Here is a 26502-nt window from a genome sequence, read left to right as displayed (position 1 = left end):
CATGTATCAGGGAATGAGGTGGAGGCTCGGTGATGGGGCTCTGGGTCCTGCTCCATCCTCCTGACACACGGGGTGTCACACACTCACCAGACGACTTCTTCACTACTGTGTAATCCTGTGTATGGGGAGATGCCAATCACTACAGAGATTCTAAGAATCCTTCACCTTTCCAGTCATTTCCCTGTTTTATTACTAGAGATAAGAGTGATGTCATGTGAGACTCTCACCTCTCCAGTTATCAAGGAGATGATCTCCAGGGTGAGGTCTAATATCCTTGCAGCCATGTGGTTTTTGTCCTTCTCCATCCTTGGTGGGTTATTGATGGAAAGGACCATCAGCTTCAAAAAGAAGAGAGTCCTGAACCTAAGGAACCTGATGGAAACAAGGAGGATTGAGAGCAAAATCACATTTGGATGAACATCTTAGTTAATATACAGTTCATATACAGACTGGACTGAACAATACATCAGCTTCTAAAGAGACAGTATATTTATAATGTGCAGGACCCAGTCCTTTCTCCTCCAAGTACCTGTTGCAGCTTCTCCAGTTCATACGAGCACAAATAAGAATATTTTAATGCATCAACAACAGCAGCTTATATTTCGGTTGCAAACTACACTTAAAAAAAAATAAAAAAGAACTGTTGCACATTTTCTGCAGTTCTAAAGTGTGTAAATAAGCATTTTTTTTGTGCATATATATCAGGAGGGCTCCAGACTAAAAAAAATATCAAGGAGCCATTGGCTCCTAACCTGAAAAATTTAGGAGCCAAATTTAAAATACATATAATTACGGTATAATAAAAAAAAACACAAGTGTTGCCTAGGGTTGTCACGATACCAAAATTTTGACTCGATTTCGATACCATAAAAAAGTATTGCGATACTCGATACCACGTGAAAAAAATAAAACACCAAAAAAGCCGCGTGCATTCCATAGACCATAATAGAACAGTCCTAACCTAATTTTTGTCAGGACAAGGTGACAAAAAAAATGGCAAATTGCACGTTATTTTTTTTTTTCTCCGTTACGGCGTTCACCGCATAGGAGATATTTTTAAATATTTTAATAGTTCGCACAATTTCGGGCGTGGCGATATGTAATTTTTTTTATTGTTTATATATTTTCTATGTAAAATTGGGCAAGGGGGTGATTTAAACTTAATATTTTGGTGTTTTTTTATTTTTATTTAATACCGATTTACCACCTTAGGGGCTAGAACCTGGGATCTTTCATTCCTTGTCCTATTCACCCTTATAGAGCTCTATCAGGGTGAATAGGACCTCACACTGTCCCTGCTGCTCTGTGCACACGGCAGCAAGGAGCCGACTATGGCAGCCAGGGCTTCAGTAGCGTCCTGGCTGCCATGGTAACCGATCAGAGCCCCAGACTTCTGGGGCTCCGATCGGAACTGCCACCGATGACTTAATTGGGGGAATGAGGGGTTGGGGCGCACCTGAGGGGTTAATAGCGGCGGATCGCAGCGCGCAGTCATAGAGGCTGGGTGCCGGGTATGGGATATGTCCGGCACCCGCAGCCGGCGTTTGTATTAAGCATAAACGATATTCATTGGTGGCGCAGAGGCCACAGCCCCTCCCCTCCTCCTCCCTGCTATCAGCCCATTGGTGGCAGCGGCATAGGGGGGAGGGACTGCCTCCTTCTCCCCTGTGCTGTTGAGAAGAACATGGCACGCGCTGACAGCAGCGCGTGCCATGTCAGTTTAATGTGAAAGCGGCAGAGCAGCGGCGGGTCTAGGCGCAAATGGCGACAAGACTACAAAGTCTTGTCGCCATTTAGCAAATCTAGGTCGCATTTGCGACCATTTTGGTCGCCATCTGGAGCCCTGTATATATATATATATATATATATGTTAGTAGCAGAGGTTGTCTAGTTGTGCCTTTTTTCCCCAAAAACCTATGGCACAGTTTCCTCACTGAATGATAATGTACTAAACCTGTGACTTCTCATTCCTCAAACAGGTGGGGTAATGGAAAACGAAAGGCCCGTTGCCTGTCACCCGAGAGTGAGAATGTCGGTGGCTGCAGTGATGCAAACAGCAGGAGCACAGTTGGCACCAGCCGTCCAGCCAGTAGTAGCAGCGGCCACAGTTCTCCCTCACTTCTGACAATATACAGTGGATATAAAAAGTCTACAAACCTCTGTTAAAATGTCAGGTTTCTGTGCTGTAAAAAATGAGACAAAGATAAATCATTTCAGAACTTTTTTCACCTTTAATGTGACCTATAAACTGTACAACTCAATTGTAAAACGAACTGAAATCTTTTATGTAGAGGGAAGAAAAAATATAGAAATAGAATAATATGGTTGCCTAAGTCTGCACACCCTTAAACTAATACTTTGTTGAAGCACCTTTTGATGTTATTCCAGCACTCTGTGTAGGAGTCTAATCAGCATGGCACATTTTGACTTGCAAAAACACTCCAAATCTGTCAGATTGCGAGGGCATCTCCTGGGCACAGCCCTCTTCAGATCACCCCACAGATTTTCAATCGGATTCAGGTCTGGGCTCTGGCTGGGCCATTCCAAAACTTTAATCTTCTTCTGGTGAAGCCATTCCTTTGTTGATTTGGATGGATGCTTTGGGTCGTTGTCATGCTGAGAGATGAAGTTCCTCTTCATGTTCAGCTTTCTAGAAGAAGCCTGAATGTTTTGTGCCAATATTGACTGGTATTTGGAACCGTTCATAATTCCCTCCAGCTTAACTAAGGCCACAGTTCCAGCTGAAGAAAAACAGCCCCTTGGCATGATGCTGCCACCACCATGCTTCACTGTGGGTATGGTGTTCTTTTGGGGATGTGCAGTGTTGTTTTTGCGCCAAACATATCTTTTGGAATTACGGCCAAAAAGTTCAACCTTGGTTTCATCAGACCATAACACCTTTTCCCACATGCTTTCGGGAGACTTCAGATGTGTTTTTGCAAAATGTAGCCTAGCTTGGATGTTTTTCTTGGTAAGAAAAGGCTTTCCTCTTGCCGCTCTACCTCATAGCCCAGACATATGAAGAATACAGGAGATTGTTGTCACATGTACCACACAGCCAGGACTTGCCAGATATTCCTGCAGCTGCTTTAATGTTGCTGTAGGTCTCTTGGTCGCCTCCCAAACCAGTTTTCTTCTCGTCTTTTCATCAATTTTGGAGGTACGTCCAGTTTTGGGTAATGTCACTGTTAGGCCATATTTTCTCAACTTTCTCAACATGGTAGATCTAATGCCTTGGAAATTCTTTTGTCCCCTTCTCCTGACTAATACCTTCTAACAATGAGATCCCTCTGATGCTTTGGAAGCTCTCTGTGGACCATGGCTTTTGCTGTGGGATGCGACTAAGAAAATTTCAGGAAAGACCAACTAGAGCAGCTGCACTTTATTTGGAATTAATCAGAGGCACTTTACATGATGGCCGGTGTATGCTGACTCCTATGTAACAGGATTGTGAATGTGATTGCTTAATTCTGAAGACAGCTACATCCCCAGTTATAAGAGGTTGTGAATAGAGTGTATACAAAATGAAGGGGCACTCACATATGGGAAACACTGGACGATTAGGTAAATGTAATTTAATATTCTAAAAACAAACCCCTAAAATATACTAAAAACATATGATGTAACAACCTATAAATTACATATATGTGAATCCTAATAGCACTTTGGTATGGCGTGCTGGCGTAAAATGCTGTTAATGCGTGGTATCACATACGGTCCATGTAGACAATCTCTTAATGCAGATATAAACTCGCCAGTCTATAAATTCATAGATACACAGGCATGTACTTGTGAGTATAGTAAAACAATGTCTCAATTGGTATAGAGAAATGACCGCACAATGTGTTCCAGTGGTAACAGTGGTGTGAGATATCCGGAATATCACACCAGTGATTTATAACACTATGTCCAATTGCGATAGAACATGGGAGTCCAATATTCAGTTGAGCACGTTGGGATGAACTTCCCAGTTACTTACAGTGTCCAGCCGCTTATGGTGACCCGGTCTCTCCCCTCCTCACTGCTAGACCGCAGTGTATAGTTACCCAGGTGGCCGTGCCTGGCCGACCGTGGCGTCCCACGTGACCTGGTGATCTGGGGTTCCGGGCGGACGCTTTAGTGACGTCACTGCTGTGCGGCGGCAATTTCAAATTCGGAAGTCAATCTTTAGCGCTTACAGCTAGATATCCAATTTCTTTGGTCTTTTGCTTGAATCCACGCTCACTCTGTAATGCCAGACGCGTTTCAGGGTCTTACACCCCTTCCTCAGTGGCCACTGAGGAAGGGGTGTAAGACCCTGAAACGCGTCTGGCATTACAGAGTGAGCGTGGATTCAAGCAAAAGACCAAAGAAATTGGATATCTAGCTGTAAGCGCTAAAGATTGACTTCCGAATTTGAAATTGCCGCCGCACAGCAGTGACGTCACTAAAGCGTCCGCCCGGAACCCCAGATCACCAGGTCACGTGGGACGCCACGGTCGGCCAGGCACGGCCACCTGGGTAACTATACACTGCGGTCTAGCAGTGAGGAGGGGAGAGACCGGGTCACCATAAGCGGCTGGACACTGTAAGTAACTGGGAAGTTCATCCCAACGTGCTCAACTGAATATTGGACTCCCATGTTCTATCGCAATTGGACATAGTGTTATAAATCACTGGTGTGATATTCCGGATATCTCACACCACTGTTACCACTGGAACACATTGTGCGGTCATTTCTCTATACCAATTGAGACATTGTTTTACTATACTCACAAGTACATGCCTGTGTATCTATGAATTTATAGACTGGCGAGTTTATATCTGCATTAAGAGATTGTCTACATGGACCGTATGTGATACCACGCATTAACAGCATTTTACGCCAGCACGCCATACCAAAGTGCTATTAGGATTCACATATATGTAATTTATAGGTTGTTACATCATATGTTTTTAGTATATTTTAGGGGTTTGTTTTTAGAATATTAAATTACATTTACCTAATCGTCCAGTGTTTCCCATATGTGAGTGCCCCTTCATTTTGTATACACTCCATTTTTCCTTCTAGGTCCTGAGGGTAGGACCGGAGGGTGAGCACCTATCCATACGTGATAGGGGTGAGCCGCTGTATTCTATATACAAATAGGTTGTGAATAGAGTTGAGCGAACACCTGGATGTTCGGGTTCGAGAAGTTCGGCCGAACTTCCCGGAAATGTTCGGGTTCGGGATCCGAACCCGATCCGAACTTCGTCCCGAACCCGAACCCCATTGAAGTCAATGGGGACCCGAACTTTTGGGCACTAAAAAGGCTGTAAAACAGCCCAGGAAAGAGCTAGAGGGCTGCAAAAGGCAGCAACATGTAGGTAAATCCCCTGCAAACAAATGTGGATAGGGAAATGAATTAAAATAAAAATTAAAAAAATAAAAATGAACCAATATCATTTGGACAGAGGTCCGATAGCAGAGAATCTGGCTTCACGTCAGCAGAGAATCAGTCTCTTCATGCCATAGCAAAGAATCTGGCTTCATGTCAGCAGAGAATCAGTCTCTTCATGCCATAGCAGAGAATCTGGCTTTATGTCAGCGCAGAATCAGTCTTCATGTCATAGCAGAGAATCAGGCTTCACGTCACCCACCACTGGAACAGGCCACTGTCACACATTTAGGCCCCGGCACCCAGGCAGAGGAGAGAGGTCCCGTAACAGAGAATCTGGCCTGATGTCAGCACAGAATCTGTCTTCATGTCATAGCAGAGAATCAGGCTTCACGTCACCCACCACTGGAACAGGCCACTGTCACACATTTAGGCCCCGGCACCCAGACAGAGGAGAGCAGTCCCGTAACAGAGAATCTGGCCTTATGTCAGCGCAGAATCTGTCTTCATGTCATAGCAGAGAATCAGGCTTCACGTCACCCACCACTGGAACAGGCCACTGTCACACATTTAGGCCCAGGCACCCAGGCAGAGGAGAGAGGTCCCGTAACAGAGAATCTGGCCTTATGTCAGCGCAGAATCTGTATTCATGTCATAGCAGAGAATCAGGCTTCACGCCACCCACCACTGGAACAGGCCACTGTCACACATTTAGGCCCAGGCACCCAGGCAGAGGAGAGAGGTCCCGTAACAGAGAATCTGGCCTTATGTCAGCGCAGAATCTGTATTCATGTCATAGCAGAGAATCAGGCTTCACGTCACCCACCACTGGAACAGGCCACTGTCACACATTTAGGCCCCAGCACCCAGACAGAGGAGAGCGGTCCCGTAACAGAGAATCTGGCCTTATGTCAGCGCAGAATCTGTCTTCATGTCATAGCAGAGAATCAGGCTTCACATCACCCACCACTGGAACAGGCTACTGTCACACATTTAGGCCCAGGCACCCAGGCAGAGGAGAGAGGTCCCGTAACAGAGAATCTGGCCTTATGTCAGCGCAGAATCCGTCTTCATGTCATAGCAGAGAATCAGGCTTCACGCCACCCACCACTGGAACAGGCCACTGTCACACATTTAGGCCCAGGCACCCAGGCAGAGGAGAGAGGTCCCGTAACAGAGAATCTGGCCTTATGTCAGCGCAGAATCTGTATTCATGTCATAGCAGAGAATCAGGCTTCACGTCACCCACCACTGGAACAGGCCACTGTCACACATTTAGGCCCCGGCACCCAGACAGAGGAGAGCGGTCCCGTAACAGAGAATCTGGCCTTATGTCAGCGCAGAATCTGTCTTCATGTCATAGCAGAGAATCAGGCTTCACATCACCCACCACTGGAACAGGCCACTGTCACACATTTAGGCCCAGGCACCCAGGCAGAGGAGAGAGGTCCCGTAACAGAGAATCTGGCCTTATGTCAGCGCAGAATCTGTATTCATGTCATAGCAGAGAATCAGGCTTCACGTCACCCACCACTGGAACAGGCCACTGTCACACATTTAGGCCCCGGCACCCAGACAGAGGAGAGCGGTCCCGTAACAGAGAATCTGGCCTTATGTCAGCGCAGAATCTGTCTTCATGTCATAGCAGAGAATCAGGCTTCACATCACCCACCACTGGAACAGGCCACTGTCACACATTTAGGCCCAGGCACCCAGGCAGAGGAGAGAGGTCCCGTAACAGAGAATCTGGCCTTATGTCAGCGCAGAATCTGTATTCATGTCATAGCAGAGAATCAGGCTTCACGCCACCCACCACTGGAACAGGCCACTGTCACACATTTAGGCCCAGGCACCCAGGCAGAGGAGAGAGGTCCCGTAACAGAGAATCTGGCCTTATGTCAGCGCAGAATCTGTATTCATGTCATAGCAGAGAATCAGGCTTCACGTCACCCACCACTGGAACAGGCCACTGTCACACATTTAGGCCCCGGCACCCAGACAGAGGAGAGCGGTCCCGTAACAGAGAATCTGGCCTTATGTCAGCGCAGAATCTGTCTTCATGTCATAGCAGAGAATCAGGCTTCACATCACCCACCACTGGAACAGGCTACTGTCACACATTTAGGCCCAGGCACCCAGGCAGAGGAGAGAGGTCCCGTAACAGAGAATCTGGCCTTATGTCAGCGCAGAATCCGTCTTCATGTCATAGCAGAGAATCAGGCTTCACGCCACCCACCACTGGAACAGGCCACTGTCACACATTTAGGCCCAGGCACCCAGGCAGAGGAGAGAGGTCCCGTAACAGAGAATCTGGCCTTATGTCAGCGCAGAATCTGTATTCATGTCATAGCAGAGAATCAGGCTTCACGTCACCCACCACTGGAACAGGCCACTGTCACACATTTAGGCCCCGGCACCCAGACAGAGGAGAGCGGTCCCGTAACAGAGAATCTGGCCTTATGTCAGCGCAGAATCTGTCTTCATGTCATAGCAGAGAATCAGGCTTCACATCACCCACCACTGGAACAGGCCACTGTCACACATTTAGGCCCAGGCACCCAGGCAGAGGAGAGAGGTCCCGTAACAGAGAATCTGGCCTTATGTCAGCGCAGAATCTGTATTCATGTCATAGCAGAGAATCAGGCTTCACGTCACCCACCACTGGAACAGGCCACTGTCACACATTTAGGCCCAGGCACCCAGGCAGAGGAGAGAGGTCCCGTAACAGAGAATCTGGCCTTATGTCAGCGCAGAATCTGCTTCATGTCATAGCAGAGAATCAGGCTTCACGTCACCCACCACTGGAACAGGCCACTGTCACACATTTAGGCCCAGGCACCCAGGCAGAGGAGAGAGGTCCCGTAACAGAGAATCTGGCCTTATGTCAGCGCAGAATCTGTCTTCATGTCATAGCAGAGAATCAGGCTTCACGTCACCCACCACTGGAACAGGCCACTGTCACACATTTAGGCCCAGGCAGAGGAGAGAGGTCCCGTAACAGAGAATCTGGCCTTATGTCAGCGCAGAATCTGTATTCATGTCATAACAGAGAATCAGGCTTCACGTCACCCACGGAAAGGGTTACAGCCAGCTCACCTCAGCGTCCTGCACAGCGGTGCATGGAGCGGACTCAAGCTAGTCCCGGTTACAGATAAGGAAAATAGAAGAAATGCTCCAGCACCACGGTAGATGATGTGATAATCCCGGTCTTTATTGTCACCAAAATTCAGGTAAATACAGCAGTCAAAAGGATAACACTGGTGCCCCCCGGTTACCCGGATCTACGCGTTTCGAACTGTCGTGTTCTTAGTCATGATCCTAAATGTCTCATATGTTTCCAGCTAAAATACCATCCACCTCCATCATCCCCGCCCAATCTGGGAGGGGTATAGTGGACTTGGGCGGGTAGTAAAATCAGCCAGGTCCATATGAGACACCTGTGCAAACCTCATTACAAGTTACATAGTTTACATCCCAATAGTGCTACGTACAAAATTTGTAAAATACATAGAAAAAGTATACATGGACAAAAAAATATTTCTTTAAATATACATATATAGCTAACATAAAATCCTTTATGGTCTAACCCCCCACAGATGATCATGGCACTACTATTATTTCATACAGATTAAGTTGTACATATAGCAGTTAACATGGTAAATAAAGAGGAAAAATACAGAAGCAAAATAACGGAGCAAGTTTCATAATAATATATTCATTTGTTTCTTGTTTGCATCATAATTTTCTTGTGACTCCGTATATCCATCTGCTGATTTCGACATCCATCTGATGTGTCACTTTGTAATAGTTGCATATCCCCATCACACTTGAAAATCGCATGGTGTGAATAGGGACTAGAAACAAAAACCATTAGACAAACTATGTTCAGTAGTCAATCACATAGCCACACTATACCATACATGCAAAAACAATTTGGTCAGCAGACATGTTATAAGTATTAACCGGTGATTGCTATTAAGCATATTACTTTAAGGATACAATTAGACTTGGCACACAGAATATTTCCAAAATCAGGATCTGTGCATTCTCAGTTACCTGTGTCTTGTCTGGTATGGCAGATACATCGTCTTGTCTGGTATGGCAGATACATCGACGATTTGCTCCTTATTTGGAGTGGAGATGTATCTGCCATACCAGACCTCATTGATTATTTGAATCAGAACCGGTATAATCTGAGATTTACCTGTTCTCATCATTCTGAAAATATCAACTTTTTGGATTTGAAATTAACTGGAAAGCCAGGTCAGATGGTTTTGACTGAGACATACCGCAAGGAGATATCTGCCAATACCACCTTAAAGGCGAATAGTCACCACCCACTACATACAGTAAAAAGTATTCCGGTTGGTGAATTTATAAGAGCAAAAAGAAATTGCAGTACAGATGTAGCTTTCTATGGGGAATGTGCAAATATCTGGGGACGCCTCAAAAAGCGAGGTTACCCACAATGGATGCTACATAGGGGCTTTAAAATAGCAAAAAATAAATCTAGATTAAATCTACTGGGGTTGAAAACCAATGTCAAAATAAGATCACCAACTAGGAATAATTATCCCCGGAATAATAGGAAAGATATTGGCATTAATAACGGATGTACTGTATTAGAAAAGACCCAAATCAACAAGCAGATACCGACATTGGTTTTGACTTACAGTAGACAATTTCCGGAAATCAAGAAAATTATCCAAAAATGTATCCCCATTCTATATGAGGATGAGATCCTGAGAGAAGTCCTACAAGATGGATGCCGTGTGGTATCAAGGAGACCTAATACTCTAGGCCGGACACTCTCACCCTCTATGTATAGTCCAATCCATACTAAGGATCCACCCACATGGCTTAAATACACAGGTTTTTCGAAATGTGGGGGCCCCAGATGTAAAACATGCAATTTTACTAAAAACACCAAAGAATTTTTTAATTCATCCCACTCAGAGAGTTTCCCCATCAGGAGCTATATCAACTGTAACACAACCGGAGTGATCTACATTATTACATGCACATTGTGTGATCTAATATATGTTGGCTGCACAAGTAGAAAATTTAAAGATAGATTGCGAGAACATTTAAACTATATTTGCAATCCAACAGCAACAGGAATATCGAATGCAGCCAACCATTTCATAGGTGTGCATGGACGTAATGTAGATTCTTTCAGCACTTTCGCTTTTGAGCGTGTCACTTTGCCAAAAAGGGGTGGGAATTTAAAGCAAAAAATTCTTCTCAGAGAAGCCTTTTGGATCTGGAGATTGAGCACCAGATATCCTTTGGGGCTCAATCTCAAAAAGGAATTGATGTATCTATACTAAGATTGACCTGCAGCATTACCATGGTTATGCAACATGTTTTTACTATCAACATATAACATATGTTTATTTTTATTCCATAGTTTTCCTTTTTCTTCTTTTCCCCACCGGCATGCTACTATTAATTAGGAGACATCAATATTTAAGTTCAAAACACATGTGCGATATATAGTGCTTATATCCAACAATTATATAGTATGAGGGGTATAGATTTTGTCTACCCACTTACATTGGAATATGGGGACGATGACCGTGGAACATTTATATACTGGAGGCTGATCCTTTGGATATGCGAGTGATATGCAGCACATTATAGACGCATATGTGCTTTAGAGCATTGATGTCTGCCGCTCAAACCCTATATAATATGAAGAATTTTGTCCATCTTTTTAACGGTAATATGATTAGAAGAGGAATATGGTATATCTATTATATCTCATATATGGACCTACAGTGTACACGAATAGTGTGGATAGATACACAATGTCCTATATGCTATAATAAATCCTGTGTCAGTTCTTTTGTGAATGGTATGGATAAACATATGATGACCTATATGCTATATATGCAGGAACAATACTGGTCAGCTATTTCGGGATTATGAATCTTTTCTTTTTCTCTTTTCGGATTAATTTTACTGCCGCACTAGGAAGATTTATATAAAGATCCTAACCCAAATAGGAGAAACAGGTAACTGAGAATGCACAGATCCTGATTTTGGAAATATTCTGTGTGCCAAGTCTAATTGTATCCTTAAAGTAATATGCTTAATAGCAATCACCTGTTAATACTTATAACATGTCTGCTGACCAAATTGTTTTTGCATGTATGGTATAGTGTGGCTATGTGATTGACTACTGAACATAGTTTGTCTAATGGTTTTTGTTTCTAGTCCCTATTCACACCATGCGATTTTCAAGTGTGATGGGGATATGCAACTATTACAAAGTGACACATCAGATGGATGTCGAAATCAGCAGATGGATATACGGAGTCACAAGAAAATTATGATGCAAACAAGAAACAAATGAATATATTATTATGAAACTTGCTCCGTTATTTTGCTTCTGTATTTTTCCTCTTTATTTACCATGTTAACTGCTATATGTACAACTTAATCTGTATGAAATAATAGTAGTGCCATGATCATCTGTGGGGGGTTAGACCATAAAGGATTTTATGTTAGCTATATATGTATATTTAAAGAAATATTTTTTTGTCCATGTATACTTTTTCTATGTATTTTACAAATTTTGTACGTAGCACTATTGGGATGTAAACTATGTAACTTGTAATGAGGTTTGCACAGGTGTCTCATATGGACCTGGCTGATTTTACTACCCGCCCAAGTCCACTATACCCCTCCCAGATTGGGCGGGGATGATGGAGGTGGATGGTATTTTAGCTGGAAACATATGAGACATTTAGGATCATGACTAAGAACACGACAGTTCGAAACGCGTAGATCCGGGTAACCGGGGGGCACCAGTGTTATCCTTTTGACTGCTGTATTTACCTGAATTTTGGTGACAATAAAGACCGGGATTATCACATCATCTACCGTGGTGCTGGAGCATTTCTTCTATTTTCCTTTTCACGTCACCCACCACTGGAACAGGCCACTGTCACACATTTAGGCCCAGGCACCCAGGCAGAGGAGAGAGGTCCCGTAACAGAGAATCTGGCCTTATGTCAGCGCAGAATCTGTATTCATGTCATAGCAGAGAATCAGGCTTCACGTCACCCACCACTGGAACAGGCCACTGTCAAACATTTAGGCCCAGGCACCCAGGCAAAGGAGAGGGTCCCGTAACAGAGAATCTGGCCTTATGTCAGCGCAGAATCTGTATTCATGTCATAGCAGAGAATCAGGCTTCACGTCACCCACCACTGGAACAGGCCACTGTCACACATTTAGGCCCAGGCACCCAGGCAGAGGAGAGCGGTCCCGTAACAGAGAATCTGGCCTTATGTCAGCGCAGAATCTGTCTTCATGTCATAGCCGAGAATCAGGCTTCACGTCACCCACCACTGGAACAGGCCACTGTCACATATTTAGGCCCAGGCACCCAGGCAGAGGAGAGAGGTCGCGTAACAGAGAATCTGGCTTCATGTCAGCACAGAATCAGTCTTCATGTCATAGCAGAGAATCAGGCTTCACGTCACCCACCACTGGAACAGGCCACTGTCACATATTTAGGCCCCGGCACCCAGACAGAGGAGAGGTTCATTCAACTTTGGGTTGCCCCGCAATATAATGGTAAAATGAAATTAAAAATAGTATTGAATGAGGAAGTGCCCTGGAGTAGAATAATATATTGTTAAGGGGAGGTAGTTAATATCTAATCTGCACAAGGGATGGACAGGTCCTGTGGGATCCATGCCTGGTTCATTTTTATGAACGTCAGCTTGTCCACATTGGCTGTAGACAGGCGGCTGCGTTTGTCTGTAATGACGCCCCCTGCCGTGCTGAATACACGTTCAGACCAAACGCTGGCCGCCGGGCAGGCCAGCACCTCCAAGGCATAAAAGGCTAGCTCTGGCCACGTGGACAATTTGGAGACCCAGAAGTTGAATGGGGCCGAACCATCAGTCAGTACGTGGAGGGGTGTGCACAGGTACTGTTCCACCATGTTATTGAAATGTTGCCTCCTGCTAACACGTTCCGTATCAGGTGATGGTGCAGTTAGCTGTGGCGTGGTGACAAAACTTTTCCACATCTCTGCCATGCTAACCCTGCCCTCAGAGGAGCTGGCCGTGACACAGCTGCGTTGGCGACCTCTTGCTCCTCCTCTGCCTTCGCCTTGGGCTTCCACTGGTTCCCCTGTGACATTTGGGAATGCTCTCAGTAGCGCGTCTACCAACGTGCGCTTGTAGTCGCGCATCTTCCTATCACGCTCCAGTGTGGGAAGTAAGGTGGGCACATTGTCTTTGTACCGGGGATCCAGCAGGGTGGCAACCCAGTATTCCGCACACGTTAAAATGTGGGCAACTCTGCTGTCGTTGCGCAGGCACTGCAGCATGTAGTCGCTCATGTGTGCCAGGCTGCCCAGAGGTAAGGACAAGCTGTCCTCTGTGGGAGGCGTATCGTCATCGTCCTGTGTTTCCCCCCAGCCACGCACCAATGATGGGCCCGAGCTGCTTTGGGTGCCACCCCGCTGTGAACATGCTTCATCCTCATCCTCCTCCACCTCATCCTCCTCGTCCTCCAGTAGTGGGCCCTGTCTGGCCACATTTGTACCTGGCCTCTGGTGTTGCAAAAAACCTCCCTCTGAGTCACTTTGAAGAGACTGGCCTGAAAGTGCTAAAAATGACCCCTCTTCCTCCTGGGCCACCTCCTCTTCCATCATCGCCCTAAGTGTTTTCTCAAGAAAACATAGAAGTGGTATTGTAACGCTGATAACGGCGTCATCGCCACTGGCCATGTTGGTGGAGTACTCGAAACAGCGCAACAGGGCACACAGGTCTCGCATGGAGGCCCAGTCATTGGTGGTGAAGTGTGTCTGATCCGCAGTGCGACTGACCCGTGTGTGCTGCAGCTGAAACTCCACTATGGCCTGCTGCTGCTCGCACAGTCTGTCCAGCATATGCAAGGTGGAGTTCCACCTGGTGGGTACGTCGCATATGAGGCGGTGAGCGGGAAGGCCGAAGTTACGCTGTAGCGCAGACAGGCGAGCAGCGGCAGGGTGTGAATGCCGGAAGCGCGAACAGACGGCCCGCACTTTATGCAGAAGCTCTGACATGTCAGGGTAGTTGCGAATTAACTTCTGCACCACCAAATTCAGCACATGCGCCAGGCAAGGGATGTGCGTCAAACCGGCTAGTCCCAGAGCTGCAACGAGATTTCGCCCATTATCGCACACCACCAGGCCGGGCTTGAGGCTCACCGGCAGCAACCACTCGTCGGTCTGTTGTTCTATACCCCGCCACAACTCCTGTGCGGTGTGGGGCCTGTCCCCCAAACATATGAGTTTCAGAATGGCCTGCTGACGTTTACCCCGGGCTGTGCTGAAGTTGGTGGTGAAGGTGTGTGGCTGACTGGATGAGCAGGTGGAAGAAGAGGAGGAGGAAGCTGAGTAGGAGGAGGAGGAGACAGGAGGCAAAGAATGTTGCCCTGCGATCCTTGGCGGCGGAAGGACGTGCGCCAAACAGCTCTCCGCCTGGGGCCCAGCCGCCACTACATTTACCCAGTGTGCAGTTAGGGAGATATAGCGTCCCTGGCCGTGCTTACTGGTCCACGTATCTGTGGTTAGGTGGACCTTGCCACAGATGGCGTTGCGCAGTGCACACTTGATTTTATCGGACACTTGTTTGTGCAGGGAAGGCACGGCTCTCTTGGAGAAGTAGTGGCGGCTGGGAACAACATACTGTGGGACAGCAAGTGACATGAGCTGTTTGAAGCTGTGTGTGTCCACCAGCCTAAATGACAGCATTTCATAGGCCAGTAGTTTAGAAATGCTGGCATTCAGGGCCAGGGATCGAGGGTGGCTAGGTGGGAATTTACGCTTTCTCTCAAATGTTTGTGAGATGGAGAGCTGAACGCTGCCGTGTGACATGGTTGAGATGCTTGGTGACGCAGGTGGTGGTGTTGGTGGTACATCCCATGTTTGCTGGGCGGCAGGTGCCAACGTTCCTCCAGAGGCGGAGGAAGAGGCCGAGGCGGCGGCAGCAGTAGGAGAAGAGGCCGAGGCGGCGGCAGCAGCAGAAGAGGCCGAGGCGGCAGCAGCAGAAGAGGTAGCAGGGGGAGCCTGAGTGACTTCCTTGTTTTTAAGGTGTTTACTCCACTGCAGTTCATGCTTTGCATGCAGGTGCCTGGTCATGCAGGTTGTGCTAAGGTTCAGAACGTTAATGCCTCGCTTCAGGCTCTGATGGCACAGCGTGCAAACCACTCGGGTCTTGTCGTCAGCACATTGTTTGAAGAAGTGCCATGCCAGGGAACTCCTTGAAGCTGCCTTTGGGGTGCTCGGTCCCAGATGGCGGCGGTCAGTAGCAGGCGGAGTCTCTTGGCGGCGGGTGTTCTGATTTTGCCCACTGCTCCCTCTTTTGCTACGCTGTTGGCTCGGTCTCACCACTGCCTCTTCCTCCGAACTGTGAAAGTCAGTGGCACGACCTTCATTCCATGTGGGGTCTAGGACCTCATCGTCCCCTGCATCGTCTTCCACCCAGTCTTGATCCCTGACCTCCTGTTCAGTCTGCACACTGCAGAAAGACGCAGCAGTTGGCACCTGTGTTTCGTCATCATCAGAGACGTGCTGAGGTGGTATTCCCATGTCCTCATCATCAGGAAAAATAAGTGGTTGTGCATTAGTGCATTCTATCTCTTCCACCCCTGGGGAAGGGCTAGGTGGATGCCCTTTGGAAACCCTGGCAGCAGAGTCTTCAAACAGCATAAGAGACTGCTGCATAACTTGAGGCTCAGACAGTTTCCCTGATATGCATGGGGGTGATGTGACAGACCGATGGGCTTGGTTTTCATGCGCCATCTGTGCGCTTTCTGCAGAAGACTGGGTGGGAGATAATGTGAACGTGCTGGATCCACTGTCGGCCACCCAATTGACTAATGCCTGCACCTGCTCAGGCCTTACCATCCTTAGAACGGCATTGGGCCCCACCAAATATCGCTGTAAATTCTGCTGGCTACTGGGACCTGAGGTAGTTGGTTCACTAGGACGTGTGGCTGTGGCAGAACGGCCACGTCCTCTCCCAGCACCAGAGGGTCCACTAACACCACCACGACCATGTCCACGTCCGCGTCCCTTATTAGATGTTTTCCTCATTGTTCCCGTTCACCACAATTTTGAGAATGGCAAATTTGGGAATGGTTTTTCAACCCAGAAAAAAAAGTCTGCTTTTACGGTCACTACAAATAACTTGACCAGCTAAAACAGTACAGATTTGGTTAAATAGAGATGTGAGGCCTGTTTTTTTTTTGCGGTGTGTGACAGGTATAGGTTTAATCACAGAATCAGACTTCTATCAGCACGCTAGCGTGTGTCTTCGGTTTTTCTGAATGACACTATCAGTACCTTCAATGTAAGATATTCTTTTTGGGATAGATTTCAAGTAGGCCTCAAATACCAGAAACTAGTTATTTTGAGAATGGCAAATTTGGGAATGGTTTTTCAACCCAGAAAAAAAAGTGTGCTTTTACGGTCACTACAAATAACTTGACCAGCTAAAACTGTGCAGATTTGGTTGAATAGAAATGTCAGGTCTATTTTTTAGGCGCTGGGTGACAGGCTCAACTTGCCCCTGATGTAATATATGGCCAAAAAATAACCACACTGTTGATGGTTAAATGCACTTCGGGGGAAACAGGCTCAGCCTGCACCAGATGTAGTATATGGCCAAAAAATAATCAGACTGTCGATGGTTAAATGCACTTCGGTGACACAGGCTCAGCCTGCAGCTGATGTAGTATATGGCCAAAAAATAACCAGACTGTTGATGGTTAAATGCACTTCGGTGACACAGGCTCAGCCTGCAGCTGATGTAGGATATAGCACAAAATAACCACACTATCGATGGTTAAATACACTTGGTGATAGCTTGTGCTGGCGCACCACAAGTCACAAAATGGCCGCCGATCACCCCAGAAAAAAAGTGATATAAAAACGCTCTGGGCAGCCTCAAAAAAGTGAGCAAGTCAATATTAGCACTTCAATGATCCACAGCTGCAGATCGATCACAGAATGAAGTCTTTTGGAGGAGTTAATCAGCCTAATCTCGCCATAACGTCGCAGCTGCAACCTCTCCCTATACTGATCATAGCAGAGTGACGTGCGGCGCTACGTGACTCCAGCTTAAATAGAGGCTGGGTCACATGGTGCACTGGCCAATCACAGCCATGCCAATAGTAGGCAAGGCTGTGATGGCCTCTTGGGGCAAGTAGTATGACGCTTGTTGATTGGCTGCTTTGCAGCCTTTCAAAAAGCGCCAAGAAAGCGCCGAACACCGAACCCGGACTTTTACGAAAATGTTCGGGTTCGGGTCCGTGTCACGGACACCCCAAAATTCGGGTTCGCTATACAGTTCGGGTTCGCTCATCCCTAGTTGTGAACACTTATGCAACCACATTTTTATAGTTTTTTTCCCTCCACCTAAAAGATTTCAGTTTGTTTTTCACCTCCCAAAAAAATGTAATAAAAAATGATCAAAAAGTTGTTCACACTTTATAAAAACTACAGATTGTCCTGAAAAATAAGAGCTCCACAGACATAACTATAAGAAGTTATAGGGGTCAGATTATGGCTATGAAAAGAAAAACTTTATTTTATTCAACGTTTTTAGCTTCCCACTACATCGTGTGCAACAGTAAATGGCGCCATTAGAAAGTACAACTTGTCCGGCGAAAAAAAACAAGCCTCATATGGCTATGTGAATGGAAAAGTAAAAACATTATGGCTCCAAGAACCACTTGGTTCAATACTAAAAGCCGGACGCTCTAGCCATCCCCCCGACTCTGCTAAACAGCACCTCCCACCGCCAGCAAAGGAAGAAATCAGTACGGGAAGACTGTCGGTAGCTGCAGGCCGGGGACAGGGCTTCTCCCCTCAGTAAGTCACCAGTGACCAGTCTGCCGGCTCCAGTGACCGGAGGTGAGAGAAGCCTGTCAGTCAGCTTGTGATGGCAGCTCAATGCTACTGAACAGGAGGACATCCCTGGGTCCATCCAGGCCCTGCACCAGACGGAGGACGGGGAGCCAGGAAACCGGACTGTCCGGCCTAAAACTGGACGTCTGGCCACCGAGAAACGCAGCGAGTGAAGCACGAAAATCACAGAAACTGAGAATTGCAGAATCCTGAAAGGTTATAACGTGAGGTTCTATCGCTAGGACTGGTCACCAGTGTGCGGTAGGTGGGGGCTCGCCTCTATCAGGACCCCACTAATCCTGGGAATGGAGGGGCTGCAGAGCTGCTTTACTGCTGAATCTCCTCCACAGTCCCTGCTCATTAGAGCTCCGGCCTCCGCTGTGCAGGGACAGTGAGGAGAGGACACAGCGCTGCAGCCCCTTCATCTAGAAGAGGTTGTCCCCACCGACCACACACTGACTCCATATCCTAGTGATATCACAGAACAGTGTGTGATGGAAGACCCCTCTAATCCAGGAGAACAGCCCCTCTTACAGGGGTCTGGGGGTCTCCTAATATTCCAGGGGGAGAGCAGACATGTCTGAGGAGAACTCCCCTCCTGACCTCCAGACTGTGTGAGCAGAGACTCTCTATGGCCGGTGCTGCCCCCTGCTGGCTGGACCTGCTATATGTCACCTATAGAACCGCTCCATTCTAATAAACCCAGAACCAAGTCCAATAACTGACCTGCAGATCTCACCTCCTGGGGCTGCAGGACCTGCGGTGACGTCACACTGGTCACATGAAAGGAAGTGCTGAACAGTGAGAAACCTCTACTGCTTTACTCCTCCCCTCATGTGACTGATCACATGACCATGACATCATCAAAGGTCCTGAAGTCCCTATGGTATAAAACCTGCAGATAAGTTAGTGTAGTCTCCTTCAATATGCAGTAGAGATTAAAAATAAATAAGTAAAACCGCTCCCCATAGTTCCCCCTCTCTCACACAGACTGTTCCCTATGTTTCCCCCTCTCTAACTCTGACTTCTCCCAATGGTTCCCCTCTCTCACACACAGACCTTTCCCCATGGTTCATCCTTACTCTTCATGGTTCTCTGTCTCTCACAAAAAAGGCCTGGTGGAGTCTCCTGAGACAAGGTGGTTAGCAGAGTTTTAACCTGTTAGCCCCTCCTCCATTGTGCAGTACGCATGTCTCTGAGATCACTCAGGAATGTGGTCTTATCAGCACAATGGAGGATGGGTACTATCTCTAACCCACTTTATTACAAGGGAAACTTATAAACTATTACACAGAGTGTAAGAGGGTGAAAATGGGGATATGTCCAGGTCAACCCCTTTAATTGGAAAAGGGTGAAATCTGCAGCTTTCCGTATGGAAACAATCCGCAAACTGTACATGAGATTTGTGTCTTCTTCAGCATTGCAAGGGTTAATCACTCCTTGAGTTCTGTGTGGAGCCCCCATGCTGCTGCTAAGTTAGAGCGAATCTGTAATTCTGTTCTATGGCCCTGCAAAAAAATAGAACGTTATTTTCTTGTACATTTTGCAGATGACATTTCTGGAGGAGAATATGCGGCATACACTCGGCCGGTGTCCGTGTTTTGCAGATCTGAAATTGGCAGACTGCAAAAGACTTACATCTGTGAGCATGAGCCCTTAAAGTGGTTGTCTCCTCATAGACTAGCTGGAGGACTCCGGTCCGGCCACCACCAAGCCGCTTCCCCATAGAAGTGAATAGGAGCGTACCGCGCATGAACGGCCATCGCTCCTATTCACTTCTATGGGCTCGATGGAAATAGCCCATTTTCGCCGGCCTGATAGAAAATGAATGGAGGACGGCTGCACATGAGCAGTGCGCCCTCCTCCACTTTTGGGGCTCTGTTCTCTATATACTTGCGGGATATTGCACATCCTAGCGTCATGAGACAACCCCTTTAACCAGCTTCTGTTATAAGCCGGGCTGTTTGGCTCACAGGGGGCGGTCTACGTTCTCCGGTGCTGACCTGCCTATCTGTGCCTGATGCCAGTCTGCCCGCCACGTGGATTCACGTGGCTTAGTGTAAAAAACTGGAGCTGATATTCTCCCTCCTTGGGCTTTTCAAAAGTTAGTCATATGAAGGGAAATATAAAAAAAAAGCAAGTATTGTCTGCGGAAAGGCTGGTAGTAAACAAACAGAAAAGCATTACATGTCTATGGATACACAGGTATATAGATCCTTACACTATAGCGGTCTACACACCTGTATTATATAACTCCAGATACACAGATAACTAGCGTCACCAGCGCTGGAAATAGTCATCTATGGGGGAAATAACCGGCCAATTTTTAATCCTCCATTTCCAAGATCGCTATACGATGCTAGGGAGGCTCATTTCCGTCATGGCCTACTATCCCCCCATATGTTTTGATCTGCGCAAGGGAGAGATGCAGCGGCGGCAACGCGGGTGCCAGGGAACGGGGCAAGTATAATCTATAAGAGGGGCCGGGGCATTGGGGGGGTCATTATAGGGGTACTGAGAATGACGACATATCTATTCTTCCATAAACAAAGCAGTGGGGGGGGGGGGGGGGGGGTTGGGGAAAGAGTTGAGGGTATCACTCCGGCGTACACACAGCATTTTTAATATTCTTTTAAAGGGAGAAGATGACCAAAAACAGCAATCCTGGCGTTATGTCATCGGAAGACGGTTCCCAGCAGAGCACCTTCCGTTTCTCTCCACCATTAATAGACCTCGCTGTTGTCAGCCATGTTTCCATTACATTTCCTGGGAAAGAAATAACTGAAACCTGATGAAACCGACACAAACCGAGCGCAACTGACGCTCCGAACAACTCGTCCAGACAGAACAGAACTGAGGAGACGAGCCCTTATGTGTTACACGACAACCCGTTTTTAATGGAGATAAGGTTTTTTAAATATTTTAGTTAGTATTTTCTTTAGTCCCGTCATGGGACTGGCACAGTAGCCGACTAGCACTCGGATAATACTGGATATTGTAACATTTCTGTATTTTATGCTTGTGGCGGCCTGTGCTCACATATAAATGGCAGACCCGGAGGATCCTGGCTGCTATGAGGACCCATCAGGGCAGAACGGCGGGCGCTGACAGATGGAGCCCTCTCTCACCACTTAGACACCACGGTCATTACTGATCAGCTGTGGCAGGAGATGAGACGTATAAGGCGAGTTTTCCGTCCAGATGCGATGAGTGTAGTGAACGCACAGGAACCAGACGGAATCAATGGTCTGTGCACGAGCGTCGCAGAGGGTTGCACCTTTCCCAACAAAAAATATTTGCCAAGTTAAGCCACACCCCAAAAGGGGGTGGGGAGTGCTTTCTTTTTTTATTAACACAAGTGGGTGGGGGGAGAGGAGGTAAAGGCTGCGCTAATGAGCGCCCTGCAATGGAAGCCTCGTTAGTAACAGCCCATAAAGGAAAATACCGGTAATTATTATTGCTGGTAGAAAAATACAGTATTACCGCCATTGCTGGTGAGATACCGGCCGGGGGGCAACCCTAGCGCCACAGCATGTTCTGTATGGGGGGTTTTTCATGCAGCCCTGGCTCCATAGAAGTGAATGGGGCTTATGTGGAAAACGGACGGCGTCCGGATGAAATGTGGTTTTCACTGTTGGTTACTTTTCAGTTTTTCTTCACACACATGAACAACACATGTAAGGGAACATTCACATGACCGTATTATTTTTTCCGAGTCCGATCCGTATCCGTTCCGTATTTTGCGGACCCATTCATTCCTATGGGTGAATAAAATGTGCAAACAACATTCAGTATGTTGTCCGCATCCGTGTGTCCGCATTTCTATTCCGCAAAAATATGAAACATGTCCTACTATTGTCCGTACAGATCGGTCCGCAGCACCATTCAAGTCAATGGATCCGAGAATTGCGGATGACATACAGAATGGTTTTCGTATGTCATCCGTTTTTTGCGGATCCGTTTCTGTATTTTTGAAGGCCTTTAATAATTCATTTTTTTTTCTCTTTTTTTTTTCTTCCGTTTTTTGCGGACCATAAAACACAGAAGACACACGGTTCCGTTATTTGCGGACCGCAAATCGGAAAGGATTACAGACGGTCGTGTGAATGTACCTTAAGGCCTCCTGCACACGGCCGTTTTTTTTTCCTGTTTACTGGCCGTTTTTTGCGTTCCGTATACGGTCCGTATACGGAACCATTCATTTCAATGGTTCCGCAAAAAAAACGGAATGTACTCCGTATGCATTCCGTTTCCGTAATTTCCGTTTTTACGTTCCGTTTTAACATAGACCATGTCGTATTATTGCGCGCAAATGACGTTCCGTGGCTCCATTCAAATCGAAGGGTCCGCAAAAAAAACGGAACAAATACGGAAATGCATCCGTATGTCTTCCGTTTCCGTTCCATTTTTTGCTGAACCATCTATTGAAAATGTTATGCCCAGCCCAATTTTATCTATGTAATTACTGTATACTGTATATGCCATACGGAAAAACGGAACAGAAACGGAAACACAACGGAAACAAAAAACGGAACAACGGATCCATGAAAAACGGACCGCAAAACACTGAAAAAGCCATACGGTCGTGTGAAAAAGGCCTGATCCAGATAAATCTGGATGGAAAAAAACGGAAATACTGAATGAAGTCATAAATCACCTATAGAACCGCTCCATTCTAATAAACCCAGAACCAATAACTGACCTGCAGATCTCACCTCCTGGGGCTGCAGGACCTGCGATGACGTCACAGTCATGTGATCAGTCACATGAGGGGAGGAGTAAAGCAGTGGAGGTTTTTCACTGTTCAGCACTTCCTGTCATGTGACCAGTGTGACGTCATCGCAGGTCCTGCAGCCCCAGGAGGTGAGATCTGCAGGTCAGTTAGTCCTCCTGTTCAGTAGCATTGAGCTGCCATCACAAGCTGACTGACAGGCTTCTCTCACCTCCGGTCACTGGAGCCGGCAGACTGGTCACTGGTGACTTACTGAGGGGAGAAGCCCTGTCCCCGGCCTGCAGCTACCGACAGTCTTCCCGTACTGATTTCTTCCTTCGCTGGCGGTGGGAGGTGCGGATTAGCAGAGTCGGGGGGATGGCTTTTTTCTAAGTCCCCCAGGTAACTATAATATGATTAGATTGCCACTTGTCTTCTGTAATGGATATCCATGTATTACAGAATGCAGAATTCAGTATATTCCAATGCAGTGCTGCCTCCTAGTGGTCGGCCTGGAAGCCTTGTACATGCTGAAGCCTATTATTAGTATGGGACTTATTACCTGATCTCAGCCAGGGAAAGGTGGGCCCCGGCCAGATAGGGCGTGGCCCCCAGTTGTAGCGCTCCCAGATGCTGTGGTCACATTTGATAGGTTAAATGGCTGCGATCGGCATTATCACTGATCACAGACATTACCCTGTTGCTTCCTGCATTTGTGAGAAGGTGCCATCTTTAAAGATGTTAAATGATCTGTAAAGAGTTAATGCGGATGATAGTGGGGATTCACTGATGGCGGCAGTGATTGTGATATGCACAAATAATTGCACACACATGTGATAGTAACAAACCTGCAGCTGTGTGAGCAGCAGGACAAACCCCGGATCCATCACTGACCCCGGAGCAGAACACCAGCGATTAGAGGAAAGAGGCGACTGACAGGACGGGGACAGGGCTTCTCTTCATCTCCTTCCTGACCTGCGCTGATGATGGACATTGTGGTCGGTGGTAGGTCCTGCACTGTATTGTACATATTTGTCATGATGATCTCGTGCTGTCCATGCACTTGTGAGATCAGCAGCAGGAGTCGGTCTGTATTATGAAGCTCTGCTCCTGCCACAAGTGTTCAGTAGTGACCATCATCGTTATCACATCGGTGGGGTCCGAGTCCTGGCACCCCCGCTGATCAGCTGTTACAGGGAGCTGCCGTGCTCACCGGAGATCTGAAGATCGGGCTCTCGGCCGCTCAGCAAGCTCCGTGCCGTACATAGTATTGCAGATCAGCACTTGTGTTGAGTATCTTTCACTGCACATGGGGCGTTGGCTCTTCATAGAGGCTAGTGGAAAAAGAGATGATGCCGATGATAGGCTTCGCTGGGGCCACAAGGAGGAGGAGCAGGAGGGATGCGCTGAACCCCGGCCCAGGACACCGTGTCAGACTCAGAGGTGACATCAACAGTATTCTGCTGAGACTAAGAGGATGAGTGATCCATCCAGTCCACAATCTCCTCCTCATTGTCAGAAGTGAGGGAGACCTGTGGCCGCTGCTACTACTGGCTGGACGGCTGGTGCCGACTGTGCTCCTGCTGTTTGCATCACTGCAGCCTCCGACATCCTCACTCTCGGGTGACAGGCAACGGGCCTTTCGTTTTCCATTACCCCACCTGTCTGAGGAATGAGAAGTCACAGGTTTAGTACATTTCAAAGAAGAAGACCGGCACTTCGCAGATGTAGATCACAATGTAGATTTATTTACTGCAGTCTGATGAAAGCACACTTGTGCTGAAACGCGTCACTATGCCACTTGAATATGTGACTGAATAAATCTACATTGTGATCTACATCTGCGAAGTGCCGGTCTTCTTCTTTGAAACGTTTGTCTGGACACCATTCCACGGACACGTGCACCGCGAATTCAAGAAGGTAGTACCGCCCTGCTTTTACTAGAGGTTTAGTACATTATCATTCAGTGAGGAAACTCTGCAACAGGTTTCTGGGGGGAAAAAACACAACTAGACAACCTCCGCTACTAATATATATATATGCACTAAAATATGCTTATTTACACTCTTTTATAATTGTAGAAAAGGTGATTTTTTTTATTTATTTATTATTTTTTAAAAGTGTAGTTTGCAACCGAAATATAAGCTGCAGTTATTGATGCATTAAAATCTTCTTATTTGTGCTCGTATGAACTGTAGAAGCTGCAACAGGTACTTGGAGGAGAAAGGACTGGGTCCTGCACATTAGAAATATACTGTCTCTTTAGAAGCTGATGTATTGTTCAGTCCAGTCTGTATATGAACTGCTCCCCCCCGGCTGTAACAGATACACAGTGAAGTAACTCGCCCTGTCCTGTCCCTGATGATAGAACCTGGCCTTCTATCAGGTTATATAATCTACCGGAGTAAATCCATCTTGCCAATCTCTAACACTCCCCCTGTTCTGTGTCAGATACGTCCTAGTACATTATCACATCAGTGGCTGAGCTCAGAATGGCGTCTCTGCTGGGAGATTACATCGTTTCTGATAGACTAGACAATGATCTCCTTCCTGATTGGCTGTCAGACTGACTGAGAGGCATTGTGGGTAATGGTCATGTGATTCTCCATCTTCATCTCTGCCCTGTTTCCTTCACTGCTGTACTGCATTTGAAATGTAAAATGGTGGGCGCCGTTTTGTACAGTTCATCCGTATCAAATCACCAAAACTTCAGATATTTTAAGTAGAGTTTTTATGGAATTTGTAAAGAATCTGATTCATTTAGAATTGTTTTGCCTATCTGTAGTCACCTCCATAGTACACGATCGGTAATACTATTCTCCATTTGTAAGACACTTTACTTCATGTAAGATGTTCATCCAGATAAAAGGTTAGTATATAAAATGAGAATGCTCGGACTGGGAGAAAACGTCTGTAAGTGGGTAAGTAACTGGCTCAATGATAGAATACAGAGGGTGGTTATTAACGGTACATACTCAGATTGGGTCACTGTCACTAGTGGGGTACCTCAGGGGTCAGTATTGGGCCCTATTCTCTTCAATATATTTATTAATGATCTTGTAGAAGGCTTGCATAGTAAAGTATCAATTTTCGCAGATGACACTAAACTGTGTAAAGTAATTAACACTGAAGAGGACAGTATACTGTATATATACTACAGAGGACAGTATACTGTATATATATACTACAGAGGACAGTATACTGTGTATATATATATATATATACTACAGAGGACAGTATACTGTATATATACTACAGAGGACAGTATACTGCTACAGAGGGATCTGGATAGATTGGAGGCTTGGGCAGATAAGTGGCAGATGAGGTTTAACACTGATAAATGTAAAGTTATGCACATGGGAAGGAATAATGCAAGTCACCCGTACATACTAAATGGTAAAACACTCGGTAACACTGACATGGAAAAGGACCTAGGAATTTTAATAAACAGCAAACTAAGCTGTATAAACCAGTGTCAGGCAGCTGCTGCCAAGGCCAATAAGATAATGGGTTGC

General features: G+C 46.6%; 1 protein-coding gene and 1 long non-coding RNA gene across 3 annotated transcripts in view; one reads left to right on the top strand and one right to left on the bottom strand.

Annotated features, from left to right (window-relative positions):
* LOC120999664 (oocyte zinc finger protein XlCOF6-like) overlaps positions 1–26502 on the top strand; it is a 2208135-nt gene that overhangs the window by 1977048 nt on the left and 204585 nt on the right. The window lies entirely within an intron of this gene.
* On the bottom strand, positions 85–23024 carry LOC120999763. Of its 2 annotated transcripts, none has more exons than XR_005778625.1 (3): positions 22979–23024; positions 228–372; positions 85–115 (listed from the first exon to the last, which is right to left on the bottom strand). It is a non-coding gene; the product is annotated as an uncharacterized LOC120999763 (long non-coding RNA). The 2 variants fall into 2 exon arrangements; XR_005778626.1 differs by having other exon boundaries at positions 228–363; positions 22979–23018.

Source organism: Bufo bufo, chromosome 4 (genome assembly GCF_905171765.1).
Source record: "Bufo bufo chromosome 4, aBufBuf1.1, whole genome shotgun sequence".
Classification (NCBI taxonomy): domain Eukaryota; kingdom Metazoa; phylum Chordata; class Amphibia; order Anura; family Bufonidae; genus Bufo; species Bufo bufo.
The sequence above is the reverse complement of the archived record's forward strand: the minus strand, read 5'-3'. Positions and strand labels throughout refer to the sequence as shown.